The following is an 18,799-nucleotide window of genomic DNA, read 5'->3' as shown; positions in this document are numbered from 1 at the left end:
CTTTTCCCACATTTCAAACCTTAACAGAATTATTGATTTCACCCTTGTTGCCACTAAACCTGTTACTCTCTCTGTCTCTCCAATCCTGATATAGCATCATCAGTGACTCAGCTGCTCCATCCAAAAATCTAGAAGTCACCTTGATTTCCCTTTTGTCTTCATCTTGCACATTTAATTAACAGCAAGTCATTTGGTTATACAGCGTAAATATATCCCAACGCTTTCCCCTCTCACCTTCAAACTGGTCTGTTTCCACTCTTGCTTTTTTTCAATCCATTCTCCAAGTTGTGACCAGAGTTCTTTCAAAATAAAAAGCATCTCATGCCACTTCTAGTTTTAAATTCACCGTTAGCTTCTACTTTTAGTAAAATAAAATCCAAACTTCTTAATTTCGGGTGAACAGAAAAGTGAATCAGTTATACATGTGCACGTATCCACTCTTTTTCGGATTCTTTTTGCAAATAGGCCATTACAGTGTGTTGCAGCGTTCCCTATGCTATGCAGTAGGTCCTTGTTTTACATATAGTAGTGTGTATATGTCAGTCCCAATATCCCAATATATCCTTTTCTCCTCCTTACCCATTAACCGTAAGTTTGTTTTCTATGTCTGTGTCTCTATTTATTTCTGTTTTGTAATTAAGTTCATGTGTACCCTTTTTTTAGATTCCACTACATCTAAGAGATATCATACATTTGTCTTTCTCTAGAAACATGCTTTTTAAAAAAACTAAATTTATTTATTTTTTTGAAAAAATCCAAACTTCTTTCTGTGCTTGGAAGTAACCTACATGATGGTACCCATCCCTTCTTCATTTTTACCAGGCTCTCTCACTGGCCAGGTACTGGCCTCCCTCGATTTCTTTTGGTTTCTCAAACACACCAGGTTTGTGAATGAATACCCCTTATTGTTTGCAGCAGGCTATATACCCTATGGGGGGCAGGTGTTGTGACTTGTTTTCTGGCATCCCTAGTGCTCAGCACAAAGAGTTTCACAGGGTGAGAAATCAATGAAAGTTCATTGAGTAATATTGAATAAAATTTGGCTTCTCCCATTTACTACTTACGTGATCTTGGCTAGTCGTTTAACCTCTTTAACTTCATTTATAATGCCCAAATCTTAGGGTTGTTGTCAAGACTAAAGGAGGTCAGTGGGTACAGTATTCTACAAATGCAGGGGATTGTTACTGCTGTCATTGGTCACTTTTCTGGTCAACATGCCTTTGGGGCTTATATTAACAGTGCATTCTTCAGTAATGCCAAAGCTACTCCTTACTGGCTTTCATAGGCCTGAATGCATCATATGGTAAATTCTAGAGAGACCGGAAGGATGTTATAACTCTTTTGCTTCTGTTATGTTTGTAGTAATGCAAGCCTACTTGGTAACTTGGAGCTGCCTATAGATGTATTGCTGTTGCCAACACGTAGTTCTTATTCTGTGCTTCCCTAGTGTTTCCATTAGCCAGGTAATACAGTTTTTCCAGCTAAATGTTTAGCATCCAGCAGTTTCTGTGTAAATGCCCTGTTCATTTCATTAAAAAACAAAAACAAAAACAAAAAACCACCTCTCAATAAGGATTCTTAGTTAATTAAATAACTGTTTAAAGCACAGAGAATATTTATTTTTTTGGTAGAAAAAAATAATCATTCAAGTCGGGAGATTTTTTAGTGTGGGATTAAGAATCTCTACAGATATCAATGATTATTTGGAAAAGCTAAATTGGAGGGCAGTTCACTGATGTTAAGTACAACAGCTACTGGAGCTATATTTAAAAATGTGTTCCAAAGTGAAGGGTGAAGAAAATTGATTTTACAGATGCTCAGTTGAAAGCAGTCACTTCATATTAGGCAGAAAAAGGCAGTTTGAGATAATCTCAGTATGAGAGAAATGTGATTTTTAGGCCAGCCAAAGAATAGGAGCACACTGGGACAGCTGGAGGTGTGGAAAGTTTTATCACTGATCCAAAGGGACAGAGGATTAGGGAGAGAGTGGGGAGATAGTGTCAGCTCAGATAATGGCGATAATGTATTTTTAGTTTTCTCCTGACTTTAGTTCTTAGACAACCTGAGTCTTTAATCCCAGCCTCCCATTCTCTTTCTCCTACCTTGTAAAATTTAACCTTTTCTATCATTTGTCTCATCACAACATATGCATCTTCTCACTTGTACATCAGCCAACTGTTGGCTAAACTCAGACCCTATTTAGTGGATACTAAATGAGCATAGCAGCAGCTTGTTCAGTAGTATTTGTCAGGAATGCCCCGGGAATATCATTCCTGACCCCAAGATGATGATGACTGCTCTTTTAGAAATGTAATGCATTTTGTTTTAAGATACTTATCTTTTCAAAATTTTCCTGGAATCATTTCCCATAGACGTTGTCATTTCTCCCCAAATGGACAAAGATAGACTTGAGTGGGCCAGTGGGCAGTCAGTTGTGTGTGATAATCAGAGAGGTATAGAAACATGCTCATATGGCATATTCAAGTTCCTCCTTCTCCCAATTTCAGTCCTCCTAAATTAAATTCCTCTGTCTGAAGACCTGACCAGGAACACAAATACAATATAATACCAGCTTATTATATTCAGAGACTATTACCAATGGATTAATATTTTGGATTTGATTGTACAGACAGCTGTACAAATCCCATTTTCTGATTTAACAGAACTGAGTAACTTGACTAACTCACCTATGTGTCTTAAGCCCATAGAATATCAGATAAAACCCATTGAAACTGTTGTTTTTGTATGTTAAAGTGGTGAATTATTGGTGATTTCATACAGTCAAAACTAATAACAGTAATCACTAACAATAGCTAACCTTAATTGCATGTAACATGTATTAGCTGTGGTATTTATTCAAATTAATACAACCAAAGCACTCTGGACAGCTCTTGGCAGAATGAGGTCACACCATGTGCTTTATTTTACAATGATGACCCCATTTAATCCTCACAAATGCTTTCTGTGGTAATGATTCTTATTAATCCTGTTTTATACATGAAGAAAATAAGGCTCAACGAGTGACCTCTTTGGAAAGGCACTGAGAGATGATCCAGGATCTAATCCTGAGCAGTGTGTCTCCCAGCCTGCTCTCTTAACCACTAGAGACATCATCTCAGATGCCTATGTATGCCTGTTGTACTCTCATTAAACAAATGTTTTGTTCAAAACCTACTGCTTAGAATTCTGCCCTGGGTAAGGTTTTCTAGAGAAAACCTCACTTGTGCATAAAAAGGTTTTATTATCAAGGGTCAGTACAAGATAGTAACTTTGGGGTGTCTCAAGGAAGTACCTGTTAAGGTCCAGGTGCATGGTCAGCAAATACTGTTAATTCTGTTAAGTTCAAGCATTATTTGGCAATGTGAGGTCCAGAGGAAGTTTAAGATAAACTACCAGTAGGCATTACATTCAAAATTAAAAGAAATTATTGATTTCTTCTATGTTATTAATAAGTTAATGTTTCCATTATCGTTGACACACATACTCAGATATCATCATCCCTGTGTGCATTGCTGTGTTTGGTGAGTATAGATGCATGACTACTCACAGTTGGTGCATTGAAAACAACTTTGGTTTTCATTTATTCAGAACCCTTTTAAAATTGTGTCCTTTTCAGTTTAAAATCCATGATTCTGTTTGTTCATTCTTTAAAAACTTACTGAGTATCTGCAATATACCAGGCACTGGAAATTATATATCAGCAAATAAGACTAAGCAAATTAGTCCCTGGGCCTAAGAAACTCACCATATTCTGAATGGAAAAAAAAAAAAAAAAAAAGCACACTTTTGGACAAGAATTCAAATGTCTGAAGAAGAAAATCAGTGTTTCAGTGCAGCACAAATCTTAAAATTAACAAAGATTTACTCAACTGCTTCCTGACTATAAAGTCTGTGTTTCTTCTTAATTGTTTTACCATTTCAGAAGGTCTATGGTCTACTTTCCATTGTATAGTACAACAGTTCAGGTCCTGCTGGAAGATGCTAACAACTTACTGGTTTGTATCTGTTGCCATCAGGGTCATTTTCAGTAGATGTCAGATTCTGGAGTAGATCTAAACTTTTACTGGAATTGGGTAAAATTCAACCAACATAGTATAGAGAAGAAAGAGAAGAGTTTGACTCAGTACACTCAGAAACTTTGCTAACTTCCTGAATTCCTGGAATCATGGGAACAGATAACTTCTCACATTTTCTTCATGGAGAAAATTTTAGTTAAGTTTAAATAGTTAATTTGCATCTTTATAGAGAAGTTATCTTCCATAGTCAGTGTGTAAGACAAAATTTGGGTATAATAAATATTAGCTTTAAATACTCAATAAAATTGGTCTTAATCATATGGACATTCTTATTTCTCAGCACAAAGTAATTAAGATTGATTAAGAAACAGTGGATCAATGCATTTCACTTGCCTCTCACTCTTGGCCATATACTTATTGAATGAAATGGTAGACAGAATTGCCTACATTATTTAAATTATTATTATTATTACTACTTTTACTGAGCAACATATATTTGAATTTGTCTAAATGTAAAGAGCACATGATAATAATCCACTGTATTGATTATGCCCCTACTCCTTATAATTCTCTTCCAGTTTATCTATACCCCATTATTGTAACAACCCACATGAGTAGTCTTACTGGAAAAAATGGAAGGATTGAAGCTCCAAACACAAACTTGACCCCAAGTTTGTCAGTGTTGGTCTTCAGGTTCTCATCATTGTCTTGTAGGGTCTTGGTATTTTGTGACATAAAACACCTGCCCATGAGCATAAGCTTCCAAGTTGATTCAGACTGTCCTAATGTCTTGGTGTGGAGATAAATTCCCTCAGTGTTTATTAAACACAGAACTTGTAATGTCTTGAGTGTATTTAAAATTATCCCACCACAGATGATGACACAATTAGTCATCTTAACGGTACTATCCATAGAGAAAGAGAAAGAATAAAGGTAAGTTTGAGCTATCCAGGGCCAGATATTTGCTTCTGGTATGTCCAGTGTGGCTCCATCCTAGTTGAATCTGAGAATTCCTCAATTTAGTCCCACCTACCATAAACTACTTTTTCCATGAAAAAACCATTCCTAAGTATATAAGAACAAGAAAATCCTGTTTCAGCCTGCATAATTCACAACCCTGATAATTAATACATGTTTGTGGTTATCTATGTTTATATACAAATATATTAATTTATAATCACTGTAATCATTATTAACTGTGGCATCCCTTGTATTGTTTTGGATCCAAATATTAAATTTCAGTTGCTCAGTTCTTGTTATTACTGACTCTGAAGTTACCTTCAGTGTGTGTGTTTCTGTCTGCTAGACCTGAGGCTTAGAACATTGGAGACTCTCAGTAGACTTTCTGTGGAACACAGGAAACATAGGTGCTTTCATGGTGGTTACTGGACTGGAGTAGGATTCTGTATCTTGTGTTAAGTAATTCATAGCATCTTTAGTTGTCATGAGATCCAAAGAAACAGTGAAAAATAAAATACACCCATCATCATCTTCTGCAGCTAAAAATCATTATTCACCTGATACTGGTTATTGAGTGTACAGGTAAGCACTTAGAGCATACACAGTTCCATCTTTAGAGCAAGATGGGGTACATATAGTATGCATATAGTATTCAGATGATCTCTTTGAAGCTTCAACTGTGGATTATTCAGTAAGGATTATACCTTCTGAATTCTGCATACAATATAATTTCTCTAGGGAAATTTATGTATATAAAAGAAGCATGATATGTGAAACTCCAACTTCTTATTTTATAAGACAACATCATAGGTCTGACTGTCTTACAGCTAAATTTTACCAACAAAATCTAGTATGTGACATAAGATGATCATACCTTATTTTAAATCAGAGAATTTTACAGAATGATTTTATTAATAATATATTTTTAAAAGGGCATGGGAAAATGTCTAGCATATTTTAAACCAGGGAAAATACTTTTTCTGTAAATACCTAGAGAGGTGAAATTGGATTTAATTAATTATGATCTGAATCTGAGATCACAAAACATTAAAAGTTTAAGTGACTTTCAAAACTATCTTGAAACTAAGTCTCTCTTACCTGTTTTCTTTCAGTTCAGTTCAGTTCAGTCGCTCAGTCGTGTCCGACTCTTTGCGACCCAATGAATCACAGCACTCCAGGCCTCCCTGTCCATCACCAACTCCCGGAGTTCACTCAAACTCATGTCCATTGAGTCAGTGATGCCATCTAGCCATCCAGCCATCTCATCCTCTGTCTGTTTTCTTTTTAGTACCTTTTTTGTTGGGGTGTATACTTTTTATAAGGTAACCCATTTCCTTGTGGATCAGCTCCCAGTAATTTGCTTTAATTAATGAGAATTCTGTTTCCTTTTAACTTCCTTCCATTGGTCTTGGATATCCTGAATCATATATGCAGGCTTCAAGAAAATAAGAAAATCATATTGATTCTGATTTTCAGTATGAACACTGATTTTTCCTTGAATCTTTTTTGTCGTTAACACCATAGATTCTTTAGGTGCAGGTCCTGCCAAAGAAGTGAGCCTGTGACAATTTTTCCTCTAATTAGTTAACTCTGAAACTAAATTAAGTCTGAATCAGCAATCTGTAGTAAGTACATTGAGATTATTATCTGATGAGTGCTATCAATTTCACTTCTGTTTCTGAAATATTAGTGTCTTATTTGTTTACATTACAAATTCAGTAGGAGTAATTACATAATAAGAAAATGATGCTGTCACTTTAAATAAACTGCTTAGCAACTAAAACATCAGGACTATAATTAAAGGCATCACTCTGAGCTTCCATTTTAATGCATAAAGGAGAAGGACATGATTAGATTTCAATGAACTTGCTTTTGTTTTAGCTTTATTATTGTTTTATTTAAACCTGGATGTGGTTATTTCGAAACACCACTAAATGTTACTGCTGCTGCTGCTGCTGCTAAGTCGCTTCAGTCGTGTCTGACTCTGTGCGACCCCAGAGACAGCAGCCCACCAAGCTCCCCTGTCCCTGGGATTCTCCAGGCAAGAACACTGGAGTGGGCTGCCATTTCCTTCTCCAGTGCATGAAAGTGAAAAGTGAACGTGAAGTCGCTCAGTCGTATCCGACTCTCTGCGACCCCATAGACTGCCTACCAGGCTCCTCCATCCATGGGATTTTCCAGGCAAGGGTACTGGAGTGGGGTGCCATAAGCATTCTTAATTTCATACATTGGTGTTAGAGTAAATTCAACTCTGACAGCAAGCTTTCAGTTTTTAATCAGTTCTTTAAATGTAAGCACAATTTCTTCTTGTACCTGGAATGGAAATATTCTCCAACTTCCAGGCTAGTAAACTGTCTAGTCCCAGCTAACCAGTGGTAAAAATGTGTCAGATCACATGAATAAATCCTCAAGCAAATGCCATTGTCTACTGAAATCCTTAGTTTAAAATAAGCCTAGAGAGTCTGCCTGAGGAATAATGGAAGGAGTGCTGAGTAAGAGTAATAGAAGGAATACTTGGAGACTCCTGACTAGGGCTGAGTGTATGAGTTACTGAGTTACCCCCCCTCTTTCAGCCTCAGATTCCTCATATGTAAAATGAAGATAATATAACCTATCTATGGAATTATTGTGAGGAATGTCACAAATTACGGATTTGAGCCTGTTTTGTTAACTCTGAAGCCCAATACTGGTTTTGACTATGATTTCCGTCTGCTAGTATAAACTGAAGTGTTCTGAAACTATACCTGAGGTTCCCCCCCCTCCAAATTTTCCCACTGTGCCTGAAATTTATACTACAAACATAATTTCTTTGAAATAAATTATCATTTCTCAATGTATCATTGTAGATCTCCTCAGGTACTTTTTAGAAGTTCAGACTCTTTTACCTCACCGTTGGCCTACCGAATTAGAATCTGGGCTGGGACTCAGTAATCTGAATTTTAGAAGTGTTTTTGATGATTTATAGGGACAGGGGAGATTGGTGGGCTGCTGTCTTTGGGGTCACACGGAGTCGGACCTGACTGAAGTGACTTAGCAGCAGCAGCAGGCATACTAAAGTTGAGAACTCCCCAGGAAGGCATTGAAACCTCTGTTAAAATATCAATACTGGATGCTTGGGGCTGGTGCACTGAGACGACCCAGAGGGATGGTATGAGGAGGGAGGATGGAGGGGGGTTCAGCATGGGGAACACGTGTATACCTGTGATGGATTCATGTTGATGTATGGCAAAACCAATACAATATTGTAAAGTAATTAACCTCCAATTAAAATAAATAAATTTATATTTAAAAAAGCAATAATTTGAAATATCAATACTTTGGGTCAGCACTATTACTCATTAAAATTTTTTTTGTGAATTAATATATTGGAATATATAAGTTTACAGGAAACTGGGGATAGGCCAGGAAAAATCAAAACAAAAAACTAGGGGCAGAGGGATGGGCAAAACTCTAGTTTTAACTGAAACTTACAGAGCTCTGAAGACCTGGACTCTTGCACATGAATCTCTAGGGCAGCCTTTCATATTTTTAGGCCCTAATGCAAGAATACCAAAGATAGCTTGCTCATTGTGTATCTAAATATTTAAAAGTTGTAAATCACACTAGCCAACTATCAAATATATTTTCTCCTTCTACATTAACAAATTAATATTATAATGATTCAGAAGGCTAGGTTCTGTATTCCTCAGAGTGTTGTGTCAGTATATGGTGGCAGAGGCAACCACTCAGTAGCCTGTGCCCTCTCCCACCAGTCCCAGGTCCATCTGTGCACATGGATCCTGCAGTCTGCATGGTCATCCTCTGTGGACAGCAGCCTCTCTGGAAGTTGGCTCAAGGCCCTTTAAGCAGAGAATTCTAGTCTCCTGGATGTTTAGAAATGAATTCAAGGGTCGGCTCATCCCTTTGGTCCTAGGGAGTCTCTAAACTATGGGGCCCAGGACAAGGGCCCTCCTTGCCCACATATAAGGATGATTCTGGGAATCTTGCAAAGTATGTGAGTTATAAAACTGAACAGGAATTTAAAAACCACCTGATTCAAGGCCTTCATTTTGCAGACAAAGCAACTGGGAGGCAGAGTTGATATACTAGCCCAAGGTCATATTGTAGCTAATGGCAGAACTAAGACTAGAACTCAGATCTTCTTTCACCCTTTCCTTTCTGTCCAACCTTTTTATTTATGATGATATCCCCAGGTAGGCTATTTTCTATGGCTTCTTCAGTTTGAGAATGTTGTTCAGGCATTAAAAAAATTTTTTTTTATTTTTAATTGGTGGAAAATTGCTCTACAGAAGCATTCTTCTAAGTAACCATGTTCCCCAGGGTAACTTGTGATGTATGCCAGGAGCCTTGGTGGCAGTGGCATTGCACTACCAGGAAGGAGGAAGCAGGTAAAGGTAGGGAGATGGACACTTCCTTGAACAAAAGATCTAATGGAAAAGAGGCAAAGAAAACATGAGTTAAGAACTCATCTTTATCAAACATAAGTCAGGGGGCCACCCTCACATGGGAGCACAATAGGAGACACACTTAGTTGCATGCCAGTGTTTCCCTCTGTTTTTCTCAGTGTAAAAATTCCTATGATTCCTTCTGGTATAGATAGCCATTTCATAAAATGTGTTTTCACTCTTTTTACTTGATTTTCTAACCTCCAAAATGAACACAATTTATTATTGTTATTACTTTGGTTAGGAAATGAATCGTAAGCTTATTTTCCTTGAATATTCAAAGAGGTATGTTTTAGCAGTAGAATTTTTATCAGCCAATATGGAACTCAAGTTTAATTTCCAGACTGAGTAACCATAATCTAATTCTAGCAAATAATAGCTAGTTATACGACTTTGGGTTAATAGCAATTTCTCATTTGTAGAGTGAAGGTTTGGCTAGATATCTTAGAGTTTAAGAAAGTGTGCTATGAAACCCATTCCTAGCTGTGACCTTAGGCAGGTCACTCAATGAGCCTGTATTTCCTCATCTGCCAAACAGCTAATAATAGCACCTATCTTACAGAGTTGTTATGAGGATTAAATGAATTATATATAGAAAATGCTTGTAAGAATGCCTGCAATTTAGTAAAGTGTGCTATTCATTATTCTTGGCTGGGTTTTAGGCCCTATTTTTTAGCATATACCTAGAAAATACACATGTAAATACTAGAGCCTTTACAAACTCCCTGAGTCCAAAATCAAGCCTCTCATCTTTCAAAATTCTCTTCTCCCCTTCAGGTATTTAATCTTGGTACTGACGTCACCATTCAGTTGGTGACGAGTGAGAAAACTGGCCAGTTTTCTCAAGCCAGAAATCTGAGAATCATCTTAGATGGCTCTTCTTTCCCCTTTTCCTGAAGTCTAATCAATTACTAAACATTGTGTACTGAGTTTTTCAAACACTTCAAATAAAGATTTAGATTTAAGTACATTCTGTTCTTGCATTTGTTGTTCATTGGCTTAGTCATGTCTGACTCTTTGCGATCCCGTGGACTGAGCATGCCAGGCTTCCCTGTCCGTCACCATCTCCCAGAGTTTGCTAATATTCATGTCTATTGAGTTGATGATGCCATCCACCCATCTTATTTTCTGTTTCCCCCTTCTCCTCCTTCCTTCAATCCTTCTCAGCATCAGGATCTTTTCCAATGAGTCAGCTCTTTGCATCAGGTGGCCAAAGTATTGGAGCTTCAGCTTCAGCATCAGTCCTTCCAATCAATATTCAGGGTTGAATTCTTTTAGGATTGATTTTGATCTCCCTGCTGTCCAGGGGACTCTCAAGAGTCTTCTCCAACACCGTTATTTGAAAGCATCAGTTCTTTGGTGCTCAGTCTTCTTTATGGTCCAACTCTCACATCCATACATGACTGCTGGAAAAACCATAGCTTTGACTATATGGACCTTTGTCAGCGAAGTGATGGCTTTGTTTTTTAACATACTGTCTAGGTTTGTCATAAATTTTCCTCCAAAGAGCAAACATCTTAATTTTGTGGCTGCATTCACTATCTGTGGTGATTTTGGAACCCAAGAAAATGAAATCTGTCACTGTTTCCATTTTTTCCCCATCTATTTGCCATGAAGGATGGAGCCAGATGCTATGATCTTAGTTTTTTGAATATTGAGTTCTAAGCCAGCTATTTTTTACTCTCCTCTTTCATCTTCATCAAAAGGCTATTTAGTTCCTCTTTTCTTTCTGCCTTTAGGATAGTGTCATCTGTATATCTGAGGTTCTTGCATTGCCACTATCCTATTTGAAGTCTTTGTCCAATAGAAACTTTCTAACTAATCTCCCTGCCTCCATCCTTGCTGCATGAAACACATCATCTTGCTTTTGACAGGATCTTTCTAAAATACACATTTAATAACATCACTCCTCCAGTTGAAGGTGCCTATAAGAATGAAGTGTGCTTTCTTCAGCCTGGCACAAAAGGACATCATGGTCTCATTTCTTACCACATCCTCTGGTGTCTCATGTTTCAGATATACAGAAGAACTAGCTTACTCCTGAAAGCACTTATTGTGCTTTCTCTCACCTCCGAACATGTTCTTCCCTTTGTTTAGCATATGCTCCCCAGCCCACAGCTTCATCTCCTTGCCATCTCAGAAGCCCATCTACCTGTAATGCCAGTCATTCTTCAGGCTTAGTTCAAGTGTAAAGCCTTCTTTGGTAAGGAACCAAGTTACTAATTTATTTTCACAATTGTCTGGCCTGATTTAGATAAAATCAGGTGGCCTGAATTGTTCCTATGATTCTTGGATTTGTTTGGCACATTTAGATACATTTATGAAATTCCCATTTAACTATCCCCTAACCAACACCTCAAAGTCAATTTACCCTTTACTTTTAACTTTATTTCCTGTTCTGGGGACCGACTTCTTATATAGGCTCTCACGTGCTGATCAACATTTTGTTAAGTAAATGAAGAGGGGATTTCTCTATGTATGAGAGAATCCTACACAAGAGTATAGAGCATCTGCAAATAATTCTTGCTGCTGCTTATGTCAAAAGCTTTAGGAGCTGGCAAAATTCTGAGTGGTAGGAGTGGAAGCGGGGACTGGGTTATATGGAGCAAGGTGTTCATTTAGCAATACTTGAAAATATGGTATATTTCTTCCTTAAGGATGTTTGACTAATTCTCTTACTAAAGTGTGAATTTGAGGTTAAGATTCTGTTTTTTCATCTTTAAGACTAAGTAGTCTTCATATTTAGAACCTCAGAAGTATTCTCATGAGGCTAATCAGTTTGGGAGAATGGCATAAAAGACATACATTATTACATTCTTCAAAATTCTTTTATGTTTTCTTTCTTATAAAAACATTGAAGTATAGTCCATGCATCAGTGTCTGACCTAATATGCTTTTGGGTTTACTCTTTGTACAAACCATGAAGAAAAAGCTGCTATTCTCTTTGTGTGAGTGTGGATAATGGATTAAAGTTCATCTTTTTGCTAATGGATATTCACAGTTCCAGCACCATTTGTTAGAAAGAAATTCTTTCTTCATTGAAAAACACTTTCACCTTTGTGAAAAATCAGTTATCTATACATGTGATGGCTTAATTCTAGGTTCTCTATCCTGTCCATAGGCCTATAGTCTATCATTTTGACAATACCACACTGCCTTGATTACTTGTTTTATAGTAAGTTTGAGATTTGGTTGCCTAAGTCCTCCAACTGTCTTCTTTTATAAAATAAAACAGTTTTTGATCAACTGTCTTTACCTCTCCCCTCTGCCTTAAATCACTCTTACTGGTGCATCTGCTCAGTGTAAACTTAAAGCATTTTTCTCAGAGTGTGGTCATTGGAACTTGTTAGAAATGCAAATATTAGGCCCCACCCTACATGTATTTGAGTCAAAAAATCTGGTGAACTCAGCAGTCTGAGTTTTAACATGACCACTAGGCTGATTCTGATACCTGCTAACATTTGAAAACCACTGATATAGATAGAACATTCTACTTCAGAATTCAACAGACTTTTTCTCTAAAGAGTCAGATGGTAAATATTTTATGCTTTGCAGACAATATGGTCTCTGTTGCAATGACTCAGCTTTGTTGTTGAAGCATGAAAGGAACCATAGATGATATGTAAATAAGTGAGCATAACTGTGTTCCAATAAAACTTTATTTACAAAATAAATAAAGGTGATGGGCAGATTTAATCTGCAGGCCACAGTTTGCCCACCTCTGCTGAATTCCATTCCCACTGATTCCCCATCTAAAATCTTAGCATTTGTCCTATTTCTCTTGCTTATCCATATTCTCTATCATTTTGGGCACTCTTTGTTTTAAAGCTCCTCAAGGAAGACTCTCTTAGTGAATCTATAAGTAATTCTTGTAACAGGGCTTTTTCAGTGCTGAGGTCAGATATTTCACCTATTCCAGTTAACCTTTAAGGCTTGCCACCACATATCTACTTTTTATTGTAAAAGCAGGCAGTTTGCAGTTTAGCTTTGCTCTTGAGCATGCCACTTGCACGAGACCTGCACAGTGGCTGTATGTTACATGACCTTCTAATTTTCTTCAGATCAGCAGCCCCAAAGATTGCACTGGTAATAGTGATTTTACTAGCTTGCCAGGTTGAAGTACCCCAAACTGGATGGCTTTAAATAACAGAAATTTGTGTCACAGTTCTAACAGCTAGAAGTCTGAAATCATGATGCCTGCGGGGTCATGCTCTCTCTGATGGCTCTAGAGGAGAGTCTTTCTTGCCTCTTCTAGCTTCTAGTGTTTGTCAGCAGTCCTTGGTGTTCCTTGTTTTATAGATGCATCACTTTAGTCACATGGCTCCTTCTTGCCATGTGTCTTTTCGTTTTCTCTGAACATGTCTATCTCTGCATCCAAACCTCCCCTTTTCCGAAGGACACCAGTAGTGTTGGATTAAGATATACTCTCATGACCTCATCTTAAGCTTTTGATCATCTGCAGATTTTTTCCAAATAAAGTCCATTTCACAAGTACTGGGGCTTAGGACTTCAATATCTTTTGTGGAGTTAAAAATTAACCCCTAACAGTGGTAAAGGTTAGGGACCTAAGGTTTAATAGTAGCTGTTCTAGATAGAAGGTTTGCTCATGAATTTGCAAGCTATTTCTGTTCAAGCCTTTACAACATGTAATATTTACCTCTGGGAAAGGTACAGATAAATCTCTTTGCTTTCTGTCAGTGAAAGAGAAAATACTCACAATTTGCTAATTGAATTTTTGCTTTAAAGAGAGAGATCACTATTACCTGTATAGCAAATGTTAGGGACACATCAAATTATCAAGAGGAATTTAATCAATAAGTTCTTTGAAGTGTCTAATATGGTTGCTGGCATACAGTGTAAGTGGAGAAATGTGTGGAGTTGAGACAGAGATTAACATTCATTCGTCTATATTAACTGCAGCCACCATTTGTTAATCTCTTCCTGTGTGTTCAGCACTATGCTAGGTGCTTCACATGTACTTCACTGAACCTTTACCACAACACTGGACACCATGACATCTCCTTCTAACAGATAAAGCTTAGAGAGATGAAGTATGAAGTGACATGTTCAATGTCATGACCAGAAGATGGCAAAGCACAAATTTTAATCCAGTCAAAATAATTTGACAGCTCATTAAAAAATCTTTTTTTTTGAAGTACAATATGTGCACATAGCCAACTCATTGGAAAAGACCCTGATGGTAGGAAAGACTGAGAGCAGGAGGAGAAGGGGGCAACAGAGGATGAGATGGTCGGATGGTATCACTAATTCAGTAGACATGAGCCTGAGCAAACCCCAGGAGATAGTAAAAGACAGGGAAGCCTGGCATGCTGCAGTCCATGGGGTCACAGTCAGACACAAGTTAGTGGCTGAACAACAACATGTACACTGAAAAGTGTACATGTTTTAAGTGGAAATAAAGCCCATGTTTTTAACCACTGTGCTACTTTTATCTTTCTGTAATTCTTTTGCATAAAACTTTTATTGAGTACCTACTGCATAACAGTTTAATGATTATAACTGTGGAGACCATGCTGCTGAAGAGAACTGGGACTTAGAAGGGCAGATAGCCTCATCTGTCTTCAGATCACAAAAAACCCTGAACTCCAGGCTAAAGAGTTCATGCTCATCCTTAAGCAAATCTGGCTCATTATTGATTTTTAGGTAGGATAGAGACCTGATTAAACTGAAATTTGGTGTATGTGCTTTGGGCTGGGTTGAGACATCATAAGAAATGCTGGACTGGATAAAGCACAAGCTGGAATCAAGACTGCTGGGAGAAATGTCAATAACTTCAGATATGCAGATAACACCACCCTTATGGCAGAAAGTGAAGAAGAACTAAAAGAGCCTCTTGATGAAAGTTAAGAAGAGAGTGAAAAAGTTGGCTTAAAGCTCAGCATTCAGAAAACAAGATCATGGCATCTGGTCCCATCACTTCATGGCAGATAAATGGGGAAACAGTGGCAGACTTTACTCTTTTGGGCTCCAAAATCACTGCAGATGGTGATTGCAGTCATGAAATTAAAAGACGCTTACTCCTTGGAAGGGAAGTTATGACCAACCTAGACAGCATATTAAAAAGCAGAGATATTACTTTGCCAACAAAGTTCTGTCTAGTCAAGGCTATGGTTTTTCCAGTTGTCATGTATAGATGTGAGAGCTGGACTACAAAGAAAGCTGAACGCTGAAGAATTGATGCTTTTGAACTGTGGTGTTGGAGAAGACTCTTGAGAGACCCTTGGACTGCAAGGAGATCCAACCTGTCCATCCTAAAGGAAATCAGTCCTGAATATTCATTGGAAAGACTGATGTTGAAGTTGAAACTCCAATACTTTGGCCACCTGATGCAAAGAACTGACTCATTTGAAAAGACCCTGATACTGGGAAAGATTGAAGGTGGGAGGAGAAGGGGACAACAGAGGATAAGCTGGTTGGATGGCATCACCGACTCAATTGACGTGAGTAAACTCCAGGAGTTGGCGATGGACAGGAAGGCCTGGTGTGCTGCAGTCCATGAGGTCACAAAGAGTAGGACATGACTGAGTGACTAAACTGAACTGGGACAGTAATAATAGAGATTTTGTCCAAAATCTGTCATATGGTGGTTGTGATCATATTTGGAAATGGAAACCTTTCCAAACAAAAACAAAATTAATTCAGGTTCTTAGTTCTTGTCTTATTGAAGGCATATAGTCTGCTACACGGTAAACTCCTTAAAGTAACGGCTCTATGTACTAGATAGTAGTCACTGCTAAGTATCCGAGATAGTACTAAACCTTTGTGAGCATATTAAATTCTCCTGTGAAAGATTGTGGTTCTCCATTGTTGGAATACTGTACTTGATGCTGGGATTTCAGAGAAGCAATTGATGATCAGATGCCCACTTTGCCTTTTCTCTATACCTAAAAAATAAGTAACAGGAGACTGTCTCATCATTCTCAGAAAAATGCAAGCCAAATCCCACAACTTGCTTCTTTGACCTTTTTGCTGTGGTCCCTGCATGAAGAAATTAGCAGAGTTGTTTTGTTTGACTTGCCACTGCTACCATCAGGCTATATTTATCACACAAGTAGTGGTTCTGACAGTTTTCTGACTTTTTATTTGGCTTCCCACAAGTGATTCTCAGTACTGGCTTCTGTGTATTCCATGGCAGAATTATCTCAGAAATGGATAAAACATACCATTCACCTATTTAGAAGGAAATTCTTAGAAAAATATATAATTATGGCTGTCTATTAAAAGGCTGATGTTAGAAATTAAGAAAAAATATTAAACCCAAACATGCATATTGATCTCCATTCATGATGTGGTGTGGAAGAGTTGAAGGAGTATGGACTGGGTGTCAGGAAACCAAGGCTCTTGTTTCAACTCTGCTTCAGTTTAGACCTCAAGCAGGGTACATATCTTCCTTAGGCCTCAATTTCCTTCCATACAAAGGAACTGAAAGATGTGTCCGAGAAAGTGGTTCCAGGAAAAGTATCCCAGGATGCTGATGCAGGAAAACCAAAATGTCACCAAACAAATTGAAGGACAGTCCTAGAATAGGTCTTCAAGAGGCTCATAGATCACAAGATAGATTTTTTTTAAGTCTTTATAAACTTCTGTCTTTTCTTTCCCCTCCCTTCCTGACCACACCTCCTCTGTCTCTCTCCTTCTTCCCTCTCTCCATCCCTCCCTTCTTTCTTCCTTCTGTTCCTTCCTTCCTTCAATGAGAATCCACGTGAAAAAGAATACTAAAAAAGACAGGAAGAAGATTGACATTGCTTTTGGTATGATGAAAACAAGGAGGGAGAATTGATTATTTGAGTGCTTTTGTTCCTTTTCTGTTCAGTGTGTGGCATACATTTCCTTGGTGGAGAGGTACGCAAAGAATTTCACAGACTGCTGCATAGTTTAATACCCAGTGACTTTGCATCAGACTTTTATAAGTTTTTGATCAATCCTGGGCATTCTTTCCCCTTCAACTTGCCCACTTGGGCTAAATAATAACTTTATTCTCTTAGAGTGACAGTAAGGGGTCCTAAGGTGATGAGTTTGCAGTTTTGTAAAACATTCCACATTTTCAGTTTTTCTTCACTAGTATGCAAACACTTTATTTATATCTTTGTCGTATCTTACCTCATTCTTCCTTGTATATATGTGATTATTCATGTCAACGTCTAAGACCATAATAAGCTCCTTGAAGGTAGAGACTGTGTTTTTTGGCTTCTTGGTAACTGTGAAGGATACCTGGTGCAATACCTGGCACAGAGCATGTGCTGTCTGAATTGAACTTAATTGGATTGGATTCTCCTGGGTTGTCTAGCAATTAGGGTACTAGCTTAAATAAAATCAATGCTTTCCTGTAATATGTTCAACTTCCCTGGTCCAGGTATTGAGCAGGGCTATCAGACCCAGAAGGTATAAATACAGAATACAGTATTAGATGCATGACCTAAGTATAGAAGTATCATTCAAATGGGCTTGGTGCCCAGAAGCTAAATAGCTTTTGGATTGATGACAGGGTGCAGAGCCTTGGTGTATTGTGATAGAAGTAATTGCTGATAGATGCCTTTCTGTCTCACTTATGTGGCAAGAACTTAAAATCTGAATTGCCTCATGTTGGAAAAGGGAATATATATAGAAGTATATAGAGATAAGCAGAACAATAAGGGAAACAATATAAATCCTCTTGATGATTTGAGGGTAGAGCTCTGGTATGAGAAGGTACATAGCCAATTAGAGCAGGATGTTCACCAGTCAATGCTTGCTCTCCAATTCATACAGCAATGCAAATGATTCTGAGAAAGTGACCCTGAGGTAAAATATTATGATATAAAACTATGAAGAGAGTCTATTGATTAAAAAAATATTTTGGAGAAAGAAAATCACTTCTTCCTGAATGAAATGAAAGATGACAAGTTGAAGAAATGAATGGATGGATTATTGGCTAGATTGTCAAGTCAGATCTGATTCCTTGGGTGGATGTCTTAACCTAAGCTCCAATTTCCTTGGTAGTGAGATGAGGATGGAATTTGACCTCTCTGTCTCCCACCATAGTTGTGAGGATCAACTGTGATTATGGAAGTAACCTAAAAGAGCCCTGAAAGCTTGTTTGGGGTATTCAGAAGACCAGAGTTTAGTGAAGGACTAGGTTTTTGCTTAGTTTATGCCATACAACTAGCTTTCATTGTGTTGGTGGGGATTATAATCTGACAGTGTTTTATATATATCTAAGGAAAAGGTAAACTGCAGAAACTAGAGCAGTTGTCAGGGAGAGAGAATTCTAGAAATATTTCTTCTGTATACTCATGAATCCATGAACAGCAGTGACATTACTCAACAGTGCTTCTGGAGCTGAATTTCTGAGATTTTGAGTGAGAGAATGGGGACCCG

Source organism: Oryx dammah, unplaced genomic scaffold, assembly GCF_014754425.2.
Source record: "Oryx dammah isolate SB20612 unplaced genomic scaffold, SCBI_Odam_1.1 HiC_scaffold_9, whole genome shotgun sequence".
Lineage (NCBI taxonomy): Eukaryota > Metazoa > Chordata > Mammalia > Artiodactyla > Bovidae > Oryx > Oryx dammah.
This window is presented reverse-complemented; position numbering follows the sequence as displayed.